This window comes from Prunus mume, linkage group LG6, assembly GCF_029339155.1.
Source record: "Prunus mume cultivar Tortuosa linkage group LG6, ASM2933915v1, whole genome shotgun sequence".
Classification (NCBI taxonomy): domain Eukaryota; kingdom Viridiplantae; phylum Streptophyta; class Magnoliopsida; order Rosales; family Rosaceae; genus Prunus; species Prunus mume.
The window spans coordinates 10,512,747-10,520,144 of NC_142703.1; the positions used below are offsets into that span (position 1 = coordinate 10,512,747).

General features: G+C 36.2%; 1 long non-coding RNA gene across 2 annotated transcripts; it reads left to right on the forward strand.

Moving 5' to 3' along the window:
• Positions 1 to 328: 328 nt before the first annotated feature.
• LOC148916052 (uncharacterized) lies at positions 329 to 3,961 on the forward strand. 2 transcript variants are annotated; one of them, XR_016128291.1, is made up of 2 exons: positions 329 to 848; positions 3,509 to 3,961. It is a non-coding gene; the product is annotated as an uncharacterized LOC148916052 (long non-coding RNA). The 2 variants fall into 2 exon arrangements; XR_016128290.1 differs by lacking the exon at positions 3,509 to 3,961 and adding an exon at positions 2,338 to 2,583.
• The last annotated feature ends 3,437 nt before the right edge of the window (positions 3,962 to 7,398 follow it).

The following is a 7,398-nucleotide window of genomic DNA, read 5'->3' on the forward strand; positions in this document are numbered from 1 at the left end:
TTTCTTCAAAAGATTGATAGTTTTCACTTTTCAGTTTCCATGATAATTAATTTTTTGAGGAATTTACGTAAATACCATCTAAACTTTTAGGTATGTATGCAATTGCGATTACCACATGAACTTTTAATTTTTACCTCAACTTTGTAAAGTTTAGCAATTTACCTCCTACGTGTAACTCCGTTGAAATTTTCATTACATAAAGTCACACGTTGAACGTGTGATATTTTTTTAAAAGTGATTTTCATCAATTCTTTTTTTTTTTTTTTTTTTTGCCAAATCAATTTATTATAATTAAAAACTAACATAATTTAAAAGAAAAAAAAATCAACCTAATTATCCCAAGCTCCCCTTCCCCCTTCTCCTTCATGACAGCCCCCTTCCTAACCAAAAGGCCACAGCCCACAACAATCCATCCCTCCTATTCCACCCTCGCCCTAAAACTCCTCTCTCTCTCTCTCTCTCTCTCTCTCTCTCTCTCTCTCTCAACTGCACAAACAATGGGCCAAGCTCTGCAAATCAATAACAAATTCAGCCATGACTAGGTTAGCGATAGCTGCTTGTGAGGATGAGAGAGAAAGTGAGAGACTCACTGGGTGAAAGCTAAAATGGCGGTTCCTGCTCTCAATTAGTCTGCGTAAAGTAATCAAATTGGAGAAAGATATTGATGGCTGGCTCAGTTATGTTCCAGAGCCTAGCTTTCTCTCACTCTCAATTCTTCTCTTCTAAGTCATTTTTAAGGTTAAAAAAGCAGTCTTTGGTATCAGCTCTTCAAATTAATAAGAGGCAGAGGACTCGGAGGTATCGCTCTGTTCCTGTTGTGTTCGCTGCACAGTCCAATTTCTTAAAAGGTTAGCTAGCTGCACTTCCCTGCGTTTCTTCTTCTTCTTCTTCTTCTTCTTCTTCTTCTTCTTCTTCTTGTGTTTAGTATTTATGATCCCTGAACATTGTTGTTTAGTGGGTTCGTCGAATTTGCTATTTTATGAATCGTGTTTTTATATTTTTGGTTTTTGGATTTTGATAAAAGGTATTTTTGCAACTGAATAGCATTGTATTGGTGAATATCTGTCGAAAGCATGTTAATTTCTGTTAGATTATGACAATTTTTAACGTTAAATTGTCAAGTCTTCTAAAAATCCGCCTAGGCGGGGCTAGGCGGCCACCTAGGCGGCTAGGCGGGAGTTAGGCGGCCTGGGCGGGTAATATATTTTTTTTTTCCTGACTTTAACGCTGCCTCTCTCTCTCTCTCTCCAACTGCACAAACAATGGGCCAAGCTCTGCAAATCAATAACAAATTCAGCCATAACTAGGTTTGCGAAGTTCAATTTTACTAGCACAAAGAAAAAAGGAAAAGGACATAATTGCCAAGTTTTAATGTATTAGAGAACTAGGGTATGTTTAGCACTCTTGAGCATATCTTCCACTTTTCGTAAGACTTCACCTTGAATTGCAAAATGGTAATGGATGCGAAAGATGTTGGGGGAGGCGAGAGATAATATGCTTGATTTTCATTTTTGTTATAATATTTTCAAATTTGTTAAGTTTTTATAATTATAATATCACTTGACTTAACGGAAATTTTAACGGAGTTATACATAGGTGGTAAATTGTTACACTTTATAAAGTTGAGGTGATTAATAATTAAAATTAGAAGTTCATGTGGTAATCACGCACATGCTTAAAATTTCAGGTAGTATTTATGCACGTTGTCTGAATTTTTTTAAACGAAAAAATGTGTTCTAAGATTCCATTTGCATGTGCATCCCAAATACCCTCATTAACAAAGTTGAAGAAAAAGGGCCCCAAAATTTCTTAACTTGTCATTTTGTCTCTGCTTGTTTCGTTTGCTTTGTTTCTAGATTCAGTGAAGAAAAGAGGTTGAGCACTAAGATTGAAAACCATTCATCCAAACCGTCCATCACAAAAAAGAAGTTGAACTACATATATATCATCATTGTTAATATATGTACTCCCATTAGCAAGAAACACTTGAAGGAAACAATATTACAGTCTTGAGGCAGGGATCCAGGATTGAAAAATGAGTCTGCCTAATTTTTGTCATTGAAAAATTTCTCTTCAAATTTCGGCAGTCTTAGCATCTGTTATCCAGATGCGAGTGGACACCATATATCCAAATGCGAGGGTTCCTGGCCGCGTGTTTGGTTCAATTTGAACATGATTTGTGGGCTTAGCTTATGTTATCTTGGGTAGGGTTTAAAAGTAGTCAAAGAGTATCAGAGTATAGGGGCTAGAAAAAGAAGAGAATTAAATCCACTTCTTTTTCGTCCGTAAAGTTTTATTAAAGATTAAGGAATTGACGTGCTCTCTCTTTCACATCAGTGCAGCATGGCTGGCAATGGCATTAACAAAGTTGAAGGAAAAGGGCCCCAGTTTGCACTTGTCATTTTGTCTTTGCTGTTGCTTCGTTGGCTTTGTTTCTAGACTGATTCAGTGAAGCAAAAGGATTGAAAATCACCGTTCATCACAATAAGAAAGAAGAAAGTGTGTGACTTACGTTCTCTAGTTATTAAAAACGATGGAAATAATTAAGCAGGGGATATAAGGACATGAGTTTGAAATTTGTCACACTTAGACTTTATGTCACATTTCTAGCTAGCTATTTAAACATTGTCGGCCACACCAACTGATCACTGATGAAGACAACGACACAACCCAAATGAGCCTTGAAGAAAATGTTTGATAGTCTATGAGTTGTATTTTCTAGGGTTAGCAACTTAGCAGCATATATGATGTTGTGCAGGGTCTAAAAGTGGTCAAAACGCATCCAGTTTCGTCGTTTAGATTTATTCGCTGCAAAGAGTAGCTCAGTCTAGAGAGTAGGAAAAAAATGAAGATATATATGAATCAAATCAATTCCTGCATATATGGGAAGAGAAAAAGAAGAGAATTAAATTCACTTTTTTCTCCTCCCTAAAAGTTTATTAAAGACTAAACAATTAATGTGTTGTTCATCTCTCTCTCTCTCTCATGGTTGCATCCAATCATATATATATATATATATATATATCTCTCATGGCTGCATCCAATCATATAAATATATATACACACCATGTCATGGTACCTGACATCACCTGCTGATTTTATATTAAGAAAAATACAAAATCATAGTTGTACTAAGCTCAAACTCCCATTGCACACAAGTGTTTCTTCTGTTATGAGCGTTCAGTCTTTATTTATATATCCATCTTTGCAAAAATATACCAGTAACATGTCAATACGTTTTTATTGAGGCTAATAATGTCGATAGTATATCGACATTAAAAATAGAATCTGTGCAAAGCCAAAATAATGACATTGATAACCATTTTTTAACCAGATATTATAAAGTTGTTGCCCCTATTTGTCAATGGCTATGGCCAAAAAGGAAAAAGATATAATCATAACTGGAAGCTAGGAATTAAAAAAGCAAAGACAAATGTTTGTAATTAATTAACACAAGGGATATGTAGTTAATGGCTTGCACAGAATCTGATTCTTCTCTTTTTGCCAGATATATCGCACTTCTTTGTTCGATTACTTAACTCTCAAAGAAGGCTCAAACCATTAATTAACTCACCACAAACACCAAATTAAGCACACCCTCAAGCTCAGCTCAGAAAAGAGAGAGATAAGATGGCATATCAGAAAACAGAGTGCCCAGAGGAGGTGGAGAAGTTGAAGCCACCTCAGGATCATCAACCAGCACAAACCAACATCGACAACAACACTGAGGAGCCATTGTTGGTGTTCAAGCCAAAACCTGGAACTGTAATTCCAGCAAGGAGGAGGTTAGTGAAGGCCATGCTGGTTCACCGTTTCATCCGAGTTTGCTCTGTTCGTCCTCCCACTTCTTCTGAGTCGAGGCCAAAATGAGCAACCTTACCTTGTTTATGCATAATTAGGTGGATGTAATATTGGAGTAAATGTACTCCTCTGGCTTAAATAAATTCTGTGATTCAGTTAAGTTGGTTTTGGAGATTTTAAGTGCAATCCAATCTAATTGAACCCAAACAGATAAAAACAATTGAAATTGGTTGAAATCTACTAGTCCAATTAAATTGGTTGCCATCACCCTTAGTTTTCTGATTTCCAGCCTCTATGAAATTGGGCCCAGGTGGATATTTGTCCTCTTCGAAATTCTTTTTCTTCAACTATATGGATGTTGAGGGACGTCCCATTTCCACCCCATTATTTCCTATCCTCTTCCAATCCCCAAAGGATCCCAACCCAACTACCAGTCATATCGTATATACAATGAGCGAACCGCATGCTTCTTTTTTATTTTTAAGTTGGCCATGAAATTAATGAAATGGGAAGAAAGAACTTTCCTGCAATGTACACTCAAATCAAAAGTCATTTCTATGTGCTTGCCTTTTGGATTTCATCTACTTTTCATGTTTGTCAAGTGAAGCATGTGGGGGAGGGACAAACAAAACAACCATATATAACAGATCATGAGGAACAAAGAAAGAAATTGGGAGTGCAAAGTTGATACTAACTTGGGTATATTTGCACTAAACCAATGCATAATAAATCAACTAACCAATGGGGGAGGGAGAGAGAGAGAGAGAGAGAGTTGCAAAATACATTGAATTGCAAAAAGAAAAGTCTGCCTTAGACTGTGACCTTTGAGTGCATGTGTCCCACGCTACCGCCTCTTATATGATGCATATCATAGCGAACCAACATACACCCTGAAAACTAAGGGATGCGATGGCAATGGAGAAGAAACATTCAATACAAGGGAAGGAGCTCAACAAGACATGGTTCTTCAAACCAAAATCTGGGAGTGTATTTCCAACAAAGAGGAGGTTGGTGAAAAGAATGGTTTTTTATCAAATAGTCCAATATTTTGGATCTCTACTTTCAGGCCCTAGTCCTTCTGCTACTTCACCTAGAGTTACCTCAGAAACCCACAAGGCCAAAGCATCAATTCAGACCAAGAACAGCAACAAAGTTTTACCCAATTGGTCACCATAGGTGGTGTTTTGCTTCAATGTTGTTCTAGTTTCTCTTTCAAACTATAATAACATTTGTTATGGTATAGGATATAAGGGACTTATAGTTCAAGTAATTAAGTACAATTACTCATGCATTGAAGTCGTGTTCAAATCGCTTGTATCAAAAAACACTTTTTTTTATGGCTTTTGAATTTTGTTGGCAACTTGTAGATTTGATGATTTAGTTAATTTGGATTAAATTTAATTGTGATTGATTGGAGAATAAGTCAGGCCAGAGAAAGATAGATATGCATAAAAATATATCAAGGTGCAGGTTAATTGGAAGAAGTCTCAAGCCACAGTCACCTTCTTCAACATTATTGGAACAGAATCACTCTCTTCAACTTTAAATAATTCTTAAAAACACAAATCCTCGCCGTCAAATAAAAACAGTTATTTGGTGAATTTATTATGATTGTTTGGTAAATTTCAAGGTGACTTACATGTGCAAGTTTACTTCTGTCTCGCCGTCTTTTTTTTTTTTTTTTTGGGGTTGAAAAGGCTTGAATTTCATTAAGTCTTGCCGTCTTGGACTTTAGATCTTTTTTTTCTTTTTTTCCGACCGAAAAAAAGAAGAAGAAGAGATTCTTCCTCCTTTTTCGCAAACATTTCATTTTCATGTCCCCCATGAACCTTCTTCGAACTAATGTTAATGTTAGGAACAAGTGGAATGAATAAAATAATCAGAAGTGTCAGAGAAAAAGTACATACACAACAACAGTCGGCAAATTGAGTTTGGTTTCTCCATGATATAATATGTCTCTATATATATATGCCTTCTTGGCTTGTTTATTTAAACAGAAAAACAAAACAAAAATTACACACTGAGAGAGATAGATGGCAGTGGAGAAAAATTCAAAAACAGAGCAGCCACACTGCTTCAGGCCAAAAGCATCTGGTGGGGGGGGGACTGCGAGTGTAATTCCAGCCAAGAGGAGATCAGTGAAGAGAATGATTTTTGATGATTTTGTCAAGTTTATCTGTTCTGTTTGCAAAACCAACCAGAAGCCTAAACCACCAAACACCAAGAAGAAAACTGTTTCATCATCAGCAACCACATCTACCCAAGCCCACTATAGCTTGTAAGTCTTATACATGTGATATGAAATGTGTAATTTTCTGTGATTCTTGTATGGCTTTCAATACTGAATAGAAGAATATGACGTGATATATTATTATGTGCTTTCTTTTGCTGGGGTCTGGTTTAATTTCTTGCTGCTAATGATTAATTTCTGGTTAGATTCTTCTGGTTTGTGATGGATTTTGTGGGGATTGATGATGATGGTTAGTTTGTTTCTTCATTTAATTTTGTGTGTGTGTGTTGAAGACCAAGTTGAAAAGGAAACTTCACATTGATCAGTTTAAAACATATAAAAAATGAAGAAAACAGAGAAAGCTCTGGCCTCTACTTTCAAGTAGTTCAACATTTTGGGTCTCTACTTTCAGGCCCTAGTCCTCCTTCTACTTCAGCTGCTGGAGTTAGCTCAGAAACCCACAAGGCCGAAGCATCAATTCAGCCCAACAACAGCAACAAAGTTTTACCCAATTGATCGCTGTAGTCGCTGTTTTGCTTCAATGTTATTCTAGTTCCCCTTTCGAACCTCAATATTTAGTGTTATTATAACACTTTTTATGGTATACTGTATAAAAAGCTTTTAGAGTTCAAGTGATTAAATATAATTACACATGCATTGAAGTCGTGTGTTGTATAAAAAAGAAATTCCTTGCTTAATATTCAAATTTGTGTCACATGAGTAAATTAATTAACATGAAGGGACAAAAAATCCAAGTGTCCAGTAGCTAAAACTGCTATAGATGCTTCCAGAGCCTTCTTTCTTCAACCGTTAAATGGGTAACGGAACGGCGGAACGGTCATATTTTCTTATTCATCTTTGTGGCCGTGTGTGTAATTTATTATGATTGTTTGGTAAATTTCAAGGTGATTCACATCGGTCTCGCCGTCTTTCTTTTTGTTTGGTTGAAAAAAGATTGAATCTCGTCAAGTGTTTGCCCTCTTGGACTTTAAACTTTTTATTTATTGAAAGAATCTGGGACTTTAGACTTTAATATGCATTGAAAAATAAATAAATAATAATTATTCTTACCACGAAACTTCTCAAGGTTCTTACTCACAATTTCTATCACTACTATATTAAATTACCAACCGTCAAGTGCGAATTTTTAGTACACGTGGTTGACATTAAACACACATCAGCCGCAATCAGCAGTCCCTGCAAAATTATGTGTCCATGCATTCTCATGAACAAAGATATTTTCCCTCCATTTTTGCAAACATGTCATTTTCATGCCCCCAATGAAACGTCACAGGTTGACATGGGAAGGTTCTCTACCTGATTGATTCGTCACGTCTAATCATGAACCGAACTTTAATCTTTGGAAT